General features: G+C 46.0%; 1 protein-coding gene across 1 annotated transcript in view; it reads right to left on the minus strand.

Annotated features, from left to right (window-relative positions):
• The window catches only part of TENM4 (teneurin transmembrane protein 4), an 848,025-nt gene that overhangs the window by 495,640 nt on the left and 335,683 nt on the right, over positions 1-16,702 (minus strand). The window contains exon 4 of the mRNA XM_081537618.1: positions 14,217-14,313. The gene's annotated coding sequence lies outside the window, so the exon portion shown is untranslated. The remainder of the gene's footprint in view (positions 1-14,216; positions 14,314-16,702) is intronic.

The raw sequence follows: 16,702 nt of genomic DNA on the forward strand, positions 1-16,702 counted from the left end.
ACAAGTAAATGATTTTGTTTCTGAAAATGAATAATCAACTCTGATTTACCTACTACATGGTAAATCTGCTAGAGTAAAAATGATATTGTCTGGGGCTAGGTAGACCTTGGGTTCCAACTGTAGATCAGCATTAGCTGTATTGCCTTGAACACCTAAGTCCCCTGGCTTCAGTTTTCCTCAACTGTAAAACAGTGATGATAGTATATACCTCATAGGACTTTTTAGGGGAAAATAGAGGAAGTTAGTATAAAATGCTTAGCATGGATTAGAGTATGATAAATACAATTTTTATTTTTTAATTTTTTTTGGTGATCCAATTTACTATCCAGTTCAGCTACTCAATTTACCTCTATCATTCTCATCATCATGATGTTTATATATACTCAATATATATTTGAGTATCCAATTTAGTTATTTACTTTGCTATGATGATGATGTTGAAAATGCAGCTACTCAGCTTGCTGTCTAATTCAACTCACGCATTTGTAATAAAACTTTACCCTTAATGTTGACTTTGGCAGTAACCACACACCTGGTATCCTGCCCACACTTCTCTCCTTCATCAGCTCTCTCTCACTCTCTTTATCTCATAGTAGATGTGCTGCATGGGAATCAGCATTCCTTTGTCCCTGAGGGGCACACAGCTCTCCTGCTTGGGCTAAGGGGACAGGTGGCTAGTTTTGAGGCTGATTTAGACTCCACGTGATGTCAGAGAGCCCCAATGTCTAGAAGAGGCCATTCTTAAGGAGTGCTGAGCAAGACTGCGTCTTGCCTAATAGTAGGCCAGGCAGGGCTGTCAGGAGCTTGGCTCTGAACAAAGGGCCAAACACAGGTTGGGGCCAAACACAACCTTGGCTCAGTCAAGGCTCTGCTTCCTCTCTGGAGGGGATGTCCAACCAAATTTTGCACTGCCTTAACTGATATCACAGTCCATCAACGAAAGTAACTTTTTGCATATTCTCCTTGGAGAGTGGCAGCCAACTTCTTCAGCCATCTGTAGGTTAAAAGTTGCTCAGAAGGGTACAGCAAGGCAAGCTCAGCTCTGGTGTGTCTCAGTTTTGTGATCTTAGGTAAGTCATTTAACCTTTCTAAGCCTCCGTTTCTTCACTTGTAAAGTGGGAAGACCCATCTCCCAAGGGTAAATAAGGGTCAAAAACTCATAATTAGCTATCAACAATTATCAGTTCCCTCTTCCCCTTCCCTTCAGACATATCTTTGTAGGGAAACGAAGATTAAAAAGCTCTCAGGGCAGAAAATGCTTATGAAAGGAATAGGTAAATGATGAAGAGAAAAGAGACCTTTTTTTATGCGTGAGCTGTGTGTTAGGCATCATGTTTGGTTTTTTAACAGATGCTATAGTATGCCATTTTCAGAATGACTCTGGAGGGAAGATATCAGCTATATTCTTTTTTAATTGTGGTAAAGCATATATAACCTAAAATTCACCATTCTTACCATTAGTAAGTGTATAGTTCAGTGGCATTAAATACATTAATTCACCTCGTTGTGCAGTCATCACCAAGATCCCACTATAGAACTCACTTCATCTCATCATGCAAAACTGAAACCCTGGAACACAGGAACCTCCATTACCCCTCAAGCCAGCTCCTGAAAACTACCATTTTACTGTCTCTATAATCTGACAAAGTACCTTACAGTGGGATCCTGTAGTACTTGTCCTTTTGTGACTGATTATTTTACTTAGCCTAATATTTTCAAGGCTCATCCGTGTTGTTCATGTGTCAGGATGGCGTTCCTGTTTAAAGGCTGACTAATACTCCCTTGTATGTCTATGCTGCATTTTGTTTATGCCTTTATCCACTGACGGACACTGCAGACACTTGAGTTGCTTCCATCTCTTGGCTATTGTAAATAACGCAGCTATGAATATGGGCGTACAACTACCACTTCAAGTCCCTGCCCTCAATTCTTTTATATACCCCAAAGCAGAATTGCTTTTTCACATGGCAATCCTATGTTTAATTTTTTGAGGAATCATCATACTGTTCTCTATAGTGGCTGTACAATTTTGTCTAATCCTTTTTTAGAGATGATGCATCTGAGGTTAAGAGCTGAGCAACAGGCCTGAGGCCACAGCTTCGGAAGGGAGAGTGTGATGCCAGTCTGAGCCCAGGGTGGCCTTATTCTACAGAGTTAACAGTTCCTGAGGCCAGGGCTCAGCTAGAAGTATCAGAATCATCCAGTGTACTTGTTAAACATATAGATTCCTGGGTCTCCAGGCCTCAAGAAATAGAAACACTAGGGATAGGACCCAGGAGTCTGTATTTTCGAAATAACAAAAATCAAACAACAAAGAAACAAACCAACCCTCTGTGTTTCTGGTAGGCAGCCTGTTTAGATAATCACTGTTTACTCTTGGGATGGTGGTTTAGTCACTAAGTCGTGTCCGACTCTTGCGACCTCATGGACTGTAGCCTGCCAGGCTCCTCTGTCCATGGGATTCTCCAGGCCAGAATACCGGATTGGGTTGCCATTCCCTTCTCCAGGGGATCTTCCCAACCCAACAATCAAACCCTCGTCTCCTGCATTGCAGGCAGATTCTTTACCGACTGAGTCGAGGGAAGCCCACAATTGGGATAACAGTCATTATTGTTGTCCTTGTCATTATCCAGATGTCCTTGTAACCCTGCCTTACCCAGATCAGCTTACTGATTTGTAAACATCTAGAAACAGTGGGGAATGTAAGGGTTACCAGGAAATCTCAACCCTGGGTTTGTTCTCCAGCAAGTGCTGGCTTTCAAAGGGCGACACGTTTAGTGTTCTAATCAACAAGGCATCAGCCAGGCGCCTGCCCGGGCCTTTCTTCGATTCCTGACTAACACTCATTAAGCAGCTCAGGCCAATGTGTTCCTAAGTGTGTGTGTGGAGGCAGGCTGTTGGCATTTTAATCTTATTAGTGAATTGAAGCCCTAAGAGGCTACAGCCACAGCAGCCCCTTATACCGATGGGGTGAAATTCTTCACACCCTGAGACTGACTCCTCGTCCCTCTGCCATCTCCCACCCACCCCCTCCAGCTCTGACCCTCCCCTGGGCATGGAGCAAAAGACTCCAGGAAACCAGAGCCTGATGATTCCCTGGGCGCTGGCTGCAGATAGCTGGACGACCAGCTCAGGTAACACGGCTTCCTGTATCCCAGAACAGATACTGAGTTATCTACCCTGGCCTGACTTGTGGAGTTGGCACCAGGCCACAGGCCTGGCTCCCTGGATTCAACTGTCTGTGTCCCCTCCCCCATCAACGCTCCTGAGAGAAGCCAGACAAGGCTGTGGGGCCTTGGGAAAGAAACATCTAGAGGCAGTCTTGCCAGAACAAAGCCCTCATTGTTGGAGGAGGAAGGCTTGGGAGAGGCAGAGGGAGTGCTTATCTTTTGTCAGGGCCAGAGAGCTGAAAGGATTCCAGTGAAAAATGACCCTATAAACTAAAAAAGAGGGGAATATGCAAACTATGACTGTCTTCTTCCTTGGGATAGAAATAGCTTGGGCTTTCTCTGAAAATATTCATAGACACATACCCACATGAACACAAATACACATTTATTATTCTGCTCAAAGTAAATCGAGAGGCAAATGAAAAACAGAGTCACCCATCCATCCATCCATCCCTTCAGTCACTTGTTCATTCAAACATTAACTTTATGCCATGAGCTATGCTGGAGGAGACTGCAATGATCCTAGATCAGAAGTTTCTAATAGAGGGCATATTATTCCTGCAACAATCTAGGAACCTGTATATTGGCTCACCGAGGATTGTCTGTAACGGAATTGATGTTTTGCACAATATATGTAGGGGTGTTATGAGGAATATACATTGTGTTCGAACATTACTGAATCCAAAGCAGCTATCTGTCACTGTAGTTTTCTCTGCCAATGAAAGCTAAAAGTGTGACTACTAACCACTGGACATGGTTTAGACAAACAAAAGTGCAGAATCATAACGTACGGTTCCATGAATGGAGGCAATCACAGCCACCACAACAGCAAACTAAACTAGGAACGACGTACTGGGCATCATTCTAACTGCCTTACTTTTTAGTCCCCACAATAAATCTGTGAGCTAGGCATTATCACTACCCCATTTTGCAGGTGATAAAGCTGACCATGAGAGTCTTCATAGCTTGTCCAAGTTCACATAGCAATAAGAGCAGATCTGGGAAAGTGGAGCAGGAAACTCAGCACTTTGAACACTTCTTCCCGTGGTGGGCAAGGGCATCTTGTCCAAACATACTCATTGTAAAGATGGATGAGCAGGCTGAGACTTAGAGAAGTCACGTGACAAGTCCAAAGGGAGTCACGAGGTGAGTTCTTGAGGCAGCCCGGGGTAAGAACTCAGCTTTCTCTTCTTCCATTCTGTTTCACTGTTGTTTAAATAAGCCAGACCTTACCTCCAAGTTAAAGTCAAAATAACCTGGGCATGAGGACAAAGTAAAGGAAAGAGACACTAAAAGTTCATGGTAAAACACATGCTGTCTTCTTGTACAGTCTGGAGCAGTTTTATTTTCCTGGGTTGTCACTTTGTCCTGGACATCCCTGGGAGAAACTCCTAACACTGGGGAAGTAAGACCCAGGGTGTGGTGAAGGTATCGGGGACTCAGAGATCCCAGCGCAAGTCACTTTATTTCAGGCACAAAGGACCATTTGGTGGAGCAACCCAGCTCTTCCTTGACTTTCACAGCATCCATTTCTCTCTGCCTAGCATCTTACAGCCCACACAGCCAGGAAACCCTAGGAATGAAGGTCCTGTCCCTCTGAGCAAGCGGTGCCCAATTAAATCCCAACAATCTGTCTCTGGCCACGTGCTGTGCCAGCCGGAGAGTCTGGCTTGGGAAGTCACTGTTTCCTGGATGATGGATCTTGGAGAGGCAGCAGGTGGCAGTGGAAAGAGTTTGGAGTCTGACCAGACTAGATAGGAATTCTGCACACTGGCTGTGGGATCACAGACAAGTTTCCTAACTGCTCTGGGCACCTATTTCTGGATCTCTGAAATGAAGATAACCCCTCCCTTGTTTATAAGTGAAAGTGTAAAAGTGTTAGTTGCTCAGTCATGCCTGACTATTTGCCATATCATGAACCATAGCCCGCCAGCCTCCTCTGTCGTGGGATTCTCTAGGCAAGAATACTGAAGTGGGTTGCCATTTCCTTCTCCAGGGGATCTTCCCAATCCAGGGATCGAATCTGGGTCTCCTGCACTGCCTCTAGATTCTTTACTATCTGTGCCACCAGGGAAACTCTGTTTATGAGTGAACATATTCAAAATACTTGGTACATTTTTGCTCTGAAAAATGAGAATATACGAACATATCAGCATTTTCAAAAACTTTCAGTGTAGAAGAACCACCTCACTTGCTCTAAAGAAAATCTAAAATAAGACTCATGTCTAAAGGAGATAAAGGGTCGCTTCTGGGTTGGTGAGGGGTTGGGGGCTCAGGGTCCTGCCTGTTTTGCCCCCTTCCCTCCCACCGTGGCCTTGGGGTTCCTCTAGGGAGTTTGACTAGTTGGTCACTAGGCTCCTTTTAACTGTAATTAAGTGAAAGAAAGGAAAGAAGAAAAAATAGAAGGGCAGGAGAAAGGAAAAGCACAGTCTTGTCTGTTGCTACCTGGGAGGAGAGTTGTATTTGTTGAGCACTGTTAAGAAGATGAACTCGATCTCTAGTCTTATGGTTCAGCAGAGAAGCCAGACCAGGAACAGGTAATTTAAAGACTGAATGGTGACTGAAAAAGAATTGGGGTGGGGGAGTCTCACTGGGAACCCAAAGCAGGGGTCTGATGTAGCTCAGCCATCGGGGAAGCTGGGACCTGGAAGATGGGGAAGGTGGCAGCTTGGACTCGCTGACAGGGGCAGAGCAAGAGAGAAGGGATTGGCCTGTGAGGTTCTGGAGATGGCATCACTAAGGCTTGGTGACCGACTAGACCAGAAGCCATGAACGAGAGCATGCTCTCAAAGATGACCCCCAGGTCTCCGGTCTGTACGTCAGGTGTGCTACTGAAACTAGCAGTGTAAAGCACAAGACTCCCCCAGCATCTCTGTCCAAATTACCCAGGATCCGGCATGGACCCCAAGTCCCCTGCTCATACAACTGCCCATCCTTCCCCGGGGAGACAAAGGCCGGAGGGACAATGCCAGCACACCCCAGGGAAAGCGTTTAAGATCAGGAGAACTTGACATGGCCGACAAAACACCTGTAGGCAGAGCTATTCTGGAAAGTACAGCAACTGCTTGCAGTAAATTAATAATAGATGAGCTGAACTCCTTCTGAAATATTTACCCAGCCGGAATGGTTGCAGGCTAATAATCAGGAGTGGAACCCAAGCCTTCTCTCAAACAGCCCCGACTACCGAAAATGAAGAAGCGTCAGCCTGGCCCTACCTGATGCTCGTGGAAAGAAAACAAATGTGCAGCTTGCCTCACTCAGAAACATAAGGACCACAGGCTGCTGGGAAATGCTGGGGAAGGGAACTCGGACAGAGGCCTGGGAGGTAATGAAAGAAAGCAGCCAACATAGGAGGACTGCTAGTGGTGATGGGGTGCTTATTGCACATCCCTGTCTAAAGGCCATGCCTATGCTGCTGCTGCTGCTAAGTCGCTTCAGTCGTGTCCGACTCTGTGCGGCCCCATAGACGGGAGCCCACCAGGCTCCCGCATCCCTGGGATTCTCCAGGCAAGAACACTGGAGTGGGTTGCCATTTCCTTCTCCAATGCATAAAAGTGAAGTTGCTCAGTCGTGTCAGACTCTTAGCGACCCCGTGAACTGCAGCCTACCAGGCTCCTCTGTCCACGGGATTTTCCAGGCAAGAGTACTGGAATGGGGTGCCATTGCCTTCTCCGGGCCATGCCTATAGGAACCCTATAAAGCTGAACACTACTTTTAGGCCCATTTTACAGATGAAGGTGATGAGACACAGAAAGGTTCTGTCAGGTTGTCTAAGGAACCAGCGAGGAGGTGATGGAGCTGGGATTCGAGGCAGTCTGGCCCCAGAGTATGTGTGACCTTAAGCCACTTTGCCTTTGCTGCCTCCTGTTGCCTTTTCCACAACAGTCAAGAGAGAGGTGCAAGCGTGAGGAAAGAGACCCTGCATCCAACTGCCAGTGCCACATTTGCACAGCCCCAGTGCTGCATGGACTTTCTGCCTCTGTGGAAGATGCTGAATTCTTTTCACTAGCAAAAGCAGAGCTGTTCCTTCATTTATTTATTCTTGGCTGTGCTGGGTCTTCACGGCTGCCCACAGGCTCTCTCTAGTTGCAGTGGGGCGGGGGGCTCTGCTCTAGTTGTGGTCCACAGGCTTCTCTTGTTGCGGAGCACAGGCTCTATGGAATGTGCGCTTCAGTAGTTGTGGTGTGCAGGCTTAGTTGCTCTGTGGCATGTGGGATCTTCCTGGACCAGGGATGGAACCTGGGTCTCCTGCACTGGCAGGCAGATTCCCAACCACTGGACTCCAGGGAAGTCCCCTGTCATTTACTAATTATTTACCAAGCATCTGCTGGGACCAAGACCCCAGGCTGGGTTCAGATTGGGCCTTCTACAGTGTACATCATATCTACCTCTTCCAGGAAGCTCTCTGTGTCTGCACCCAGGCAGAGCCCATTTCTCCTTCCTCAGAGCTCCCCACCAGCCTTCAGGCCATTCTCTAGGATGGACTTTCCCCAAATCAGTTTGTAAACACAGACGGGTTTGAATGCTACTGCTGCTAAGTCACTTCAGTCGTGTCCAACTCTGTGCGACCCCGTAGAGGGCAGCCTACCGGGCTCCCCCCGTCCCTGGGATTCTCCAGGCAAGAACACTGGAGTGGGGTGCCATTGCCTTCTCTGCGGGTTTGAATAGACGTGCAAAGAGGTGTTTTGGAGCAATTTAAGTTTGGGAAACATTAGGTGGGCATCCTCCCTGCAGGACTTCTCAGAGCCTTTAGAGTAGCAGAGGCAGTGAGAACTCCCAGGAGGTGGTCAGCGTACAGTACTTTCCAAATTGTTCAACATGGAAACCTTTTTTTTTTTTTCCAAACAATGTTTTGCAGGGCAGATGTATCATAAATCACTGTTTGGGATATTCTGCCCTAGAATCATAATACCATGTCAAATCTGTGTTTGGCTTTGACCTGTCAATCCACTGACAGGATGGTGAGGCTGGGAACTCTGTCCTTCTCATCTCTCCAGCTCCTTCCATCAGCCAGGCCTGGATCAGAAGCGTGTTCAGAAAGTATTTTTTTTTTTGAAAATGGCAAGTGCTCAGAAGGTTGTTGTTTTTTTTGCAAATGGCACAAACGAATGCTGTAAAACAAAGTTCTGGGACTGTACCAACATTCATACCTGTGTCTGCCCACATCTCTTAGTCCGTCTCCAAGGCTACAGGCATGTCTTGCATGTATGAATCTCAGGCGATGTTTCCTTTTCTCCCCAGACACGCCCGGTCAGGGCACAGAGGCCTTCAGCTGGCCCCCACTCATGTCTTCTGGACCCCCATCTTCATTACACATTTCTTCAACCCTGACTCTATGGAACTTTCCAGAATGCAAGATAGCTTCTCTCATATGAGGTTCGCACCCACTGGTCAGCTCTGAGAAATCTTACCTGGGCAGCTTCCCTTGCTTCGATCCTTATTCAAACCTCTTGGCTTCCCTGAAACCATCTCTGAGGCCCCCTCCAGCACCCCATCTCCAGGATCCAGCTAGACGCTGGTACTGGGGAGGCCTGGGCTGCTGCAGTTTCCCTGTTTGGGTGGGGCTGTGTGCTGAGTGAAGATGCCCCAGGTCTTTTGTGCTGAGCGTCACAGCCAACAGAGCTGGAAAGCCCCCGATGTTACGAAACCCTCCTGCTGCAGAGGGTTCTAGGCCCTGTGCAAAGATCACCCTGGGCCTTTTAAAACCCACACGGCACTCTCCTCCTCTGTGAAGCCCTGCCTGGCAAGGACAGGGCCACCCTGCTCCTCCCATGCCCTCAGGGGCCGGCCGCCCCCGACCCCTCCAAGGAGAGGTCTGCGGAATGGACTCACCATTTTGTAACAAGAGCACAAAGCCAGGACTGACGCAGTGCTTTGTTGAATCCTACTCTCCCTATGTATTCTCTTTACAGTCTTCTAACTTCCACAGGCATGAGCTAGCTTGGGCACCGCAGTTGTTTTACACAAATGAAAGCACCAGTGCGGCGGTGTTTCCGGGGCTCTGAGGGGGCCAGTTAGGGCAGGAGAGGCAGGAAGGCGCAGGGAGGGCGTGTGGGGAGCTGGAGCCGGGACCCTGCCTGTCTGTGGTGGGAAAACAGCCGCTGCTCTTGGACTGAAAGCACGGGGCTGCCCCGGGAGACTGTGGTGCCAGACGGAGCCGAATGCACCATTCCGCCGACTGGCAGTGGAACCGAGAGACACCGCATCCGGAGGAGACCTGGAGTCAGTGTTCTTCCCAGCCCTGCTTTCCTCCCAGCTCTCTCTTAATTCCCTCATCTCTGGGCCTTAGAGTCTTCATCTTAAAAAGGAGAGGGTTTGATGCTGTCAGTGGCTGTCCGGTTTTTGGTCTGTGACTCACTGGAAGGAGTATGTTGGACATCTTAGCTCAGCCTAGATGCACATGTAAGCTGAGTTTCACTTAACAGTGCTTACCCTTACTACCTGCTGTGTTTTCTATTCTTCTTTATTCATTTATAATTTATTATAATTTATACATTCATTTTATAAACTGTTATTGAAGCACAATGTGAGTACTGTATATATATATCATTGATATAAATATATCATATATATATATATATATATATATACACACACACAATGTATGTATCATAGATAAAGAGCTGGATAAACTCTTACAAATTGAAAACACCCATGTACTCAGCTCTCAGATCAAAAGATAGAGCGTTATCAACACCTTGAAAGCCCCCCTGTGCCCGCCCATTTTCTAGCCCATTTTCGAGCCTTTGCAGAGGGCCAAGAGTGTGCTCACCCACGTGGGCTTTCCATCCACCCAAAGATCCTGATTTCTAACAATATAGATTAGTTTTGTCTGTTTTTATACTTAAGATGAATGTCGTCACAAAGTATCTTTGCGCCTGGCTTTTTATTTAGACATTATACTTATGAGGGCCATTGATACAGCTGGGGCCAGTATTCCATTGTGTGGCTGTACCACCGTTTATCTATGCTGCTGCTGCTGGTCATGTTTTTGGGTGGACAAGTGTATGCATGTCTCATGTGTGTATCTAAGGACAGAACGGCTAGTATGCGTACACTCTGCTTTAGTTGATACTGCCAGGCTGTTTTCCAAAGTCATCATACCAAATTACTCTCCAATCAGCCATACATGAGGGTTCCAGCTGCTTCATGCGTGCATGCTCAGCCACTCAGTCATGTCCGACTCTTCGCGACCCCGTGGACTGTAGCCTGCCAGGCTCCTCTGTCCCTGGAATTTTCCAGGCAGGAATTTTAGAGTAGATTGACATTTCCTCCTCCAGGGGCTCTTCTTGACTCAGGGATCAAACTTGTGTCTCCTGCAATGCAGGCAAATTCTTTACTGCCTAATTGCTTCACATCTTTGCCAGTAATAGATATTGTCTATCTTTTTCATTTTAGCCCTTCTCATGGCTGTACAGTGGTATTTCATTGCTGGTCTAATCTGTAATTTCCTGATAACTGATAATGCTTTCATCTGCTTATTACTTATTTGGATATCCTCCTTTGTGAAGTATCTGTTTGAAGTAGCTTTTGCTTATTTTTCTATTAGGTCGCTTGTCTTTTCCTTACTTATTTGTTGGAGTTTCCTCTTTTTTCTACTACACAGTTGACCCTTGAACAACATGGGTTTAGATAGCGTAGGTCCACTTAGATACAGATTTTTTTCAACAGTAAATGCTACAGTGCTATACAGACAACCGTTGGTTGAATCTGCAGATGCAGAGCCTGGGATACTGACAAACCATGTAAATGGAGGGGCCACTCTAAATTATACCGGAATTTTCAACTGTGCAGAGGGTCAGTGCCCCAATTCCTGCATTGTTCCAGGGTCAAATGTATGTACTTTGGATATGAGACCTGTGTTGAATACACATAATGTAAATATCTTCACCCACTCTATGGATTACTGGATTACTTTGTTTCAGTTTAATGCACAATGATCTTGAACCACCAAATTAAATTCATGATCCACTAATGGGTCACAACCCACAATCTGAAAAACACTGTAATACATTATAATGTAGCTTTCCTTGGATCTGCTGCTGCTGCTAGTCGCTTCAGTCGTGTCTGACTCTGTGCGACCCCATAGACGGCAGCCCATCAGGCTCCGCCGTCCCTGGGATTCTCCAGGCAAGAATACTGGAGTGGGTTGCCATTTCCTTCTACAACGCATGAAAGTGAAAAGTGAAAGTGAAGTTGCTCAGTTGTGTCCGACTCTTAGCGACCCCATGGACTGTAGCATATCAGGCTCCTTCGTCCATGGGATTTTCCAGTCAAACCCCGAAAGGGACACCTTTGGCCAGTGGCTGCCACGGCAGTGTTAGCCTGGGACAGGACTGGTATGAACAGCCGGCAGGTGTCTGGAGAACAAAGGCCATGCTATCAGCTATCATAATTTCCAAATTTAAAAAGCAACCTTGTTCTACACCTTAAATGACAACACAGTTCTCAGTCCTCCTGAATTTAAGAGTCACCATCCCCACAGCCCAGACTGAGACAGGGGACTCAGAAGGGTGGTGTGGGAACACCTCTGGCATGAGCCTTTGCAGAGGGCAAAGAGTGTGCTCATCTATGTGGGCTTTCCATCCACCAAGGTGCCCACACCCTCAGGGAAGGTCCGGTGGAATCTAAGATGCCTTTTGAGGTTCCTTTCAGCCAACAGGTCAAGAGGACTTTCCCTAAACTCTGACAAATTCTGATATCCATGTGAGAAGGGCACACACACATTCCGGGTGCCTTCTTCGTGTGAAGGGTACCTTCCATGCAGTTCCCTCCCTCAGGGTAGCCCAGCCTATACACTCTTTAGGCTCCATGAAGACAGGGGTTGGGACACTCATAGAAAAATGTGGCCAAGGGCACACAGTTACAGAGAAAAGCTGACCAGCCCCACAGCCTGTGTTTTCATTCCTGTGTCATACTCTTTCTGGGCTGCAAGTCACCATGGAGAGTGTTGACATACCCAAAGGGCCCAAAGGGGCTCTTACACGTGCACACAAACTAACACGTGTGAGCAGACACACACAGACATGTGCATGCATGCACACACATGCTGTCCTGCTCAGGAATCTGTGGGCTGGACCCTACTGCTTCATTACATGTGGAGTCTCCCCCCACCTCCTGATGTCCAAAGTAGTGAAACATCTCATAATACATGAATAATACATGAATAATACAAACATACCTAGATGTGGAGGGTGCTTTACAGTTTGTATATCTTGTTCACAGCTAATCTCTCATTTCAGCCTCACAACCAGCCTTCTGAACTTATAAAAATACATGATGATTCTCCAGTCCCTGGGTCTACTGGGGGTCCAAGGACCTTCCTTTTGGGTATACCAATCCTAATTATCCATGACTAGGGCTGTGCCAGCTGCCAGAGGTTGGTAGAATTTTGCAGCTCCTCAGATCCTCTCTACAAGTTTCCCATTTAACTGTATATTCCGTAGCAACCAATCTTTTCTTGTCTGACTCTGAGCAGAGTTTTAATTTCACGAACTTTCCAAAGTTGGACTTGTGTTTGCATGAGAGTTTATGGGATGTGGCCACTCCTCCCCCATCCCTAACAAGCACGCCCACAAGATTCACGCTTCTCTCTTGTTAGCGTCTTTGCCACCTGCTGTCTTCTCCTCCAGCTGGAGGTAAGGCACACCATCACCACTTATGCGACTACTAGGAGTTTACTGAACACTTCCTACGCACCAGGTACCAAGTACTTTATGTGCGTTATCCCAGCACACCTCACACGAATCCTTTGCCATATGTATTAATAACCTTCCTTCATAAATGAGGAAACAGATGCTCAGAGAGAAGTGACAGCCTAGGACCCCATGGTCAGCAAGTGACTGGACTGGGACTGTACCCATGTACCTGGGCTATCTGATAAAATACTTGCTTATCACAATATTTTTTACTGATCGCCAAGTCCTGGCCCATTCCAGTGCCTGGGGCAGAGAGAAGCCACAAATTCTTTACTCTGAGTCAGCAAAACTATCCACATGGAAGGAGACAGCATCTTAGGACCATCTTGTCCTACCCTCCTGTTTTCTTCAAGCTCAGAGAGAAAAAGGGACTTTCTTGAAAGCATCATCGCAGCAGAACTGGGATTGGAACCCAGGTGTGGTTCCTTGAGTTTATCTTCCTCTTATTCTCATGGATCTCATGGAATAAAAGATGCTGGTAGAGCACTGTCTGTATTCCAGGCCATCAGCCCCCAACTTTTTGGCACCAAGGACCAATTTTGTGGATGACAAATTTCCACGGACTGGGGATGAGGGGGTGGTTTTAGGATGATTCAGGTGCATAACATTTATTGAGCACTTTATTTCTAATCTAATGGTGCCACTGATCTAATAAGAGGAACCAGTCCACAGTCCATAGGTTGGGGACCCCTGTTCTAGGCGATGCTTCTTTTCAAGGAGGCATTAACAGCGTTGGAAAGAAGGTGACCAGGGAAGAAATTGCTCTTAAAACCAAATTATAAGGCATTATTGGAGGGATAAAGAATACGAAAAGATCTCAAGGAAGGGTATGATCTTTGTCCTCATCCATTATTAGGGCTGTCTGGTGAAAAACAGGCTTGGCCAGATGTGAGGAGGAGTGGATATAGTGGATACCAAATCCAGATTTTTTTGAATAAAAATTCCAAATGGGGGAGATAACCACTTCCTCACTAGTCCCTGGAGCTTTCCAAGCATAGGCCAAATCTATCTACCTATCTATCTATCTATCCATTTATCTATATCCATCCATCCATCTATCTATCTCTCTATCTATTTATAAAAGGTCCACACCTCTAAGACCCTTTCATCTCTAAAATTTCACAAGCCTTTGAAATGTACTAAAATCGTACAGGGAAGCCACTCAGTAATTCTGTAGTCCCTGTTCATTGTTTTTAGGTGAAAAAAAAAAAAAAACCTCTTATAATATAAATGGATATAAAGTCTACCTATTAACACATATTTAAGGGGTAGAGTAAAAAAGCACCCATATCATTAACTTAAATCATGAATACTCTCTGAAGTGTAAAAAAACAAAAAATCAACTCACTTTTCTTTAAATCTTCTTAAAAGGGTCTAAGAATAGTCCTTCAAATAATCCTTGAAGTATGCAATTTTAATTTGGACACATGGTAATTTCAGTCTACCTGTTGAAAGAGACAAGAGAGAAATCAGTCATTTCTGATGAGGCTGCTGTTCTGACAAGCAGCAGCTGAGGTTCAGGCAGCCGGAGGCGGGGCAGGGATGGGGGCTCGGGGTGGGCAGCAGCAGCAGCTTTGGCCCAGGCTGAAGACTGGGTTTGAACACTCAGAGGAAAAGTGACTAAGATAGGCATTCCAGTGCCTGGCACATAGCAAACACTCAATAAATATTTAATCAATGAATGAAGAAAAGGATGGATGAGTAAGTGAGTATGATTTATCATCAACCTGTGGATACAGGGAGTTACCCTATAGGCTCAGGTCTTGGACTTTTAGGGAGAAACCTAGTTTCCAGGCACTGGGCATACTATGGGAAAATAATACAGAGAAAGGCTCATGCTATAGTGGAGAGAGGGGGCGTTTTAGAAGCAGCCATATGTGTGTTTGAATCCAGGCTCTACCACTTATAACTGCACAGTCCTGGGCCATCTTATTTATTGATGTTTACTGTGCGCATGCATGTGTGCTAAGTCGTTTCAGTCCTGTCTGAGTCTTTGCAACCCTGTGGACTGTAGCCTGCCAGGCTCCTCTGTCCATGGGATTCTCCAGGCAAGGATACTGGAGTGGGGTGCCATGGCCTCCTCCAGGGGCTCTTTCAGACCCAGGGATCTAATTGGCATCTCTTACATTGGCAGGTGGGTTCTTTACCACTGGTGCCACCTGGGAAGTCCATTTATGTTTACTACTGTTATTAAATTTGATACTTAGCCCATTTGTCAATTTCCAGTGTTTCTTATTCCTGAATACAAGCATTTAAGTTCATACATTTCCTTTAAGTACTTAGCTATAATTCCACTTAAAATTTTTTTTCTAAATTTTGTATTGGGGTATAGCCGATAACAATGTTGTTTGTGATAGTTTTGGGAGAACAGTGAAGGGACTCAGCCATACATATACACGTATCCATTCTCCCGCAACTCCCCTCCCATGCAAGCTGCCACATAACACGAAACAGAGCTTCATGTGCTATATAGTAGGTCCTATACAGTTGGCTATCCATTTTAAATATAGCAGTGTGTACATGTTATATTTTCTATTTCTCTTATCATTTATAAGTATTTTATAATTCATATTATCACTTATTTTTTTGACTCATGAGTTAGTTAGAAGTGTTTTTGTGAATCTCTCTCAATGTATTTTTTTTCCCCAAACTATTTATCCCCTGCCCAACACATCTTTTAAAACTCATCTTTCTGTTATTGATTTCTGGCTTAATTGTCCTGTGGTGGGGGAATGTGGTTTGCAGGATACTGATTCCTTGAAATTTACTGAGATGCATTTTATAGCCCAAGATGTAGTCAATTGCTGTGAATGTTCCCCATGTGCTTAGAAAGAACGTGTATTCTCTAGTTATTAGGTGCAATCTCCGGCTAGTTTTTTAAAAACCTTCCTGCCCCTCCCATTTCCTTATCTGTAAAGAGGTGCCCGAGCAATACACATTAGTTCCCTCCTGCCATTTAGAATTACGCTTCCTGACGAAGAGGTTGTGCAGATAGAAACAGAGAGAGTACGAAGTAATGAGAGCCATATGCGCTGTTTCTTGCTGATCACAATATTAATAAGAATAGCCTAGATTTATAAAGCACTTGAAATATTCCGAATGATGAGCACACCTATCATTTATTCCTTACTCTCCATAGGCCTGTGGGTGGCTGCCCAGGCGGGTGGAGGTAAGGACCCATGCAGGGCAGGGACACGCCCACCAGCAGGTGTGGCCGTTCACTCAGCCCTCCATGCCAGAACCACAGGGTCCCTCTGTGACTCCCCCCCAGCTCACTCCTTACATCCGCTCAGTTCGGTCTACTTGCTGACTCTCAAATCTACCTCCTTCTCACCCTCAATGCCAGCACCATTTTTTATCTCCTTTATTTCAACAAGCCATTAAATTCCTACTGTTCTTAAGATGCGACTACAAGAAACAAACCCAGGCAAAATCTAGGCAGGCACAGCTCCACAGTGGGGCTAGGGTAAGCGCTTGTGGATGGGCACCAGAGCATCAGAATTGGGAAGGGGACAGTGATGTTACATTGATCACACAGAGGCATGGGTTTAGAAAGACAAACAACTGAGGTCAAATAGTCTTCCTCTAATTCAGCCCCTCCAGTGACCTTGCTTCCATCCCACTCCAAGTTCTTCCTCTCCTTCTCTGAGAGAATTCCTGAAAGAGTCATCTAAACTACTTCCCCCACACCCACACACCCCACAAATTACTGTGGTGGGGCTCCACCTCCAGAGAGTTCTTTTTAAGATCATAATCATGTTGTCACTGCAAATTCCAAAGACTTCTCAGCCTGCAGTGGCCTCCCTGGGTCACCCTCCAGCAGCATCACTGGCT

The sequence above is a fragment of the Giraffa tippelskirchi genome, chromosome 10 (assembly GCF_054371585.1).
Source record: "Giraffa tippelskirchi isolate mGirTip1 chromosome 10, T2T-mGirTip1v1.2.pri, whole genome shotgun sequence".
In the NCBI taxonomy this organism is placed as follows: Eukaryota; Metazoa; Chordata; class Mammalia; order Artiodactyla; family Giraffidae; genus Giraffa; species Giraffa tippelskirchi.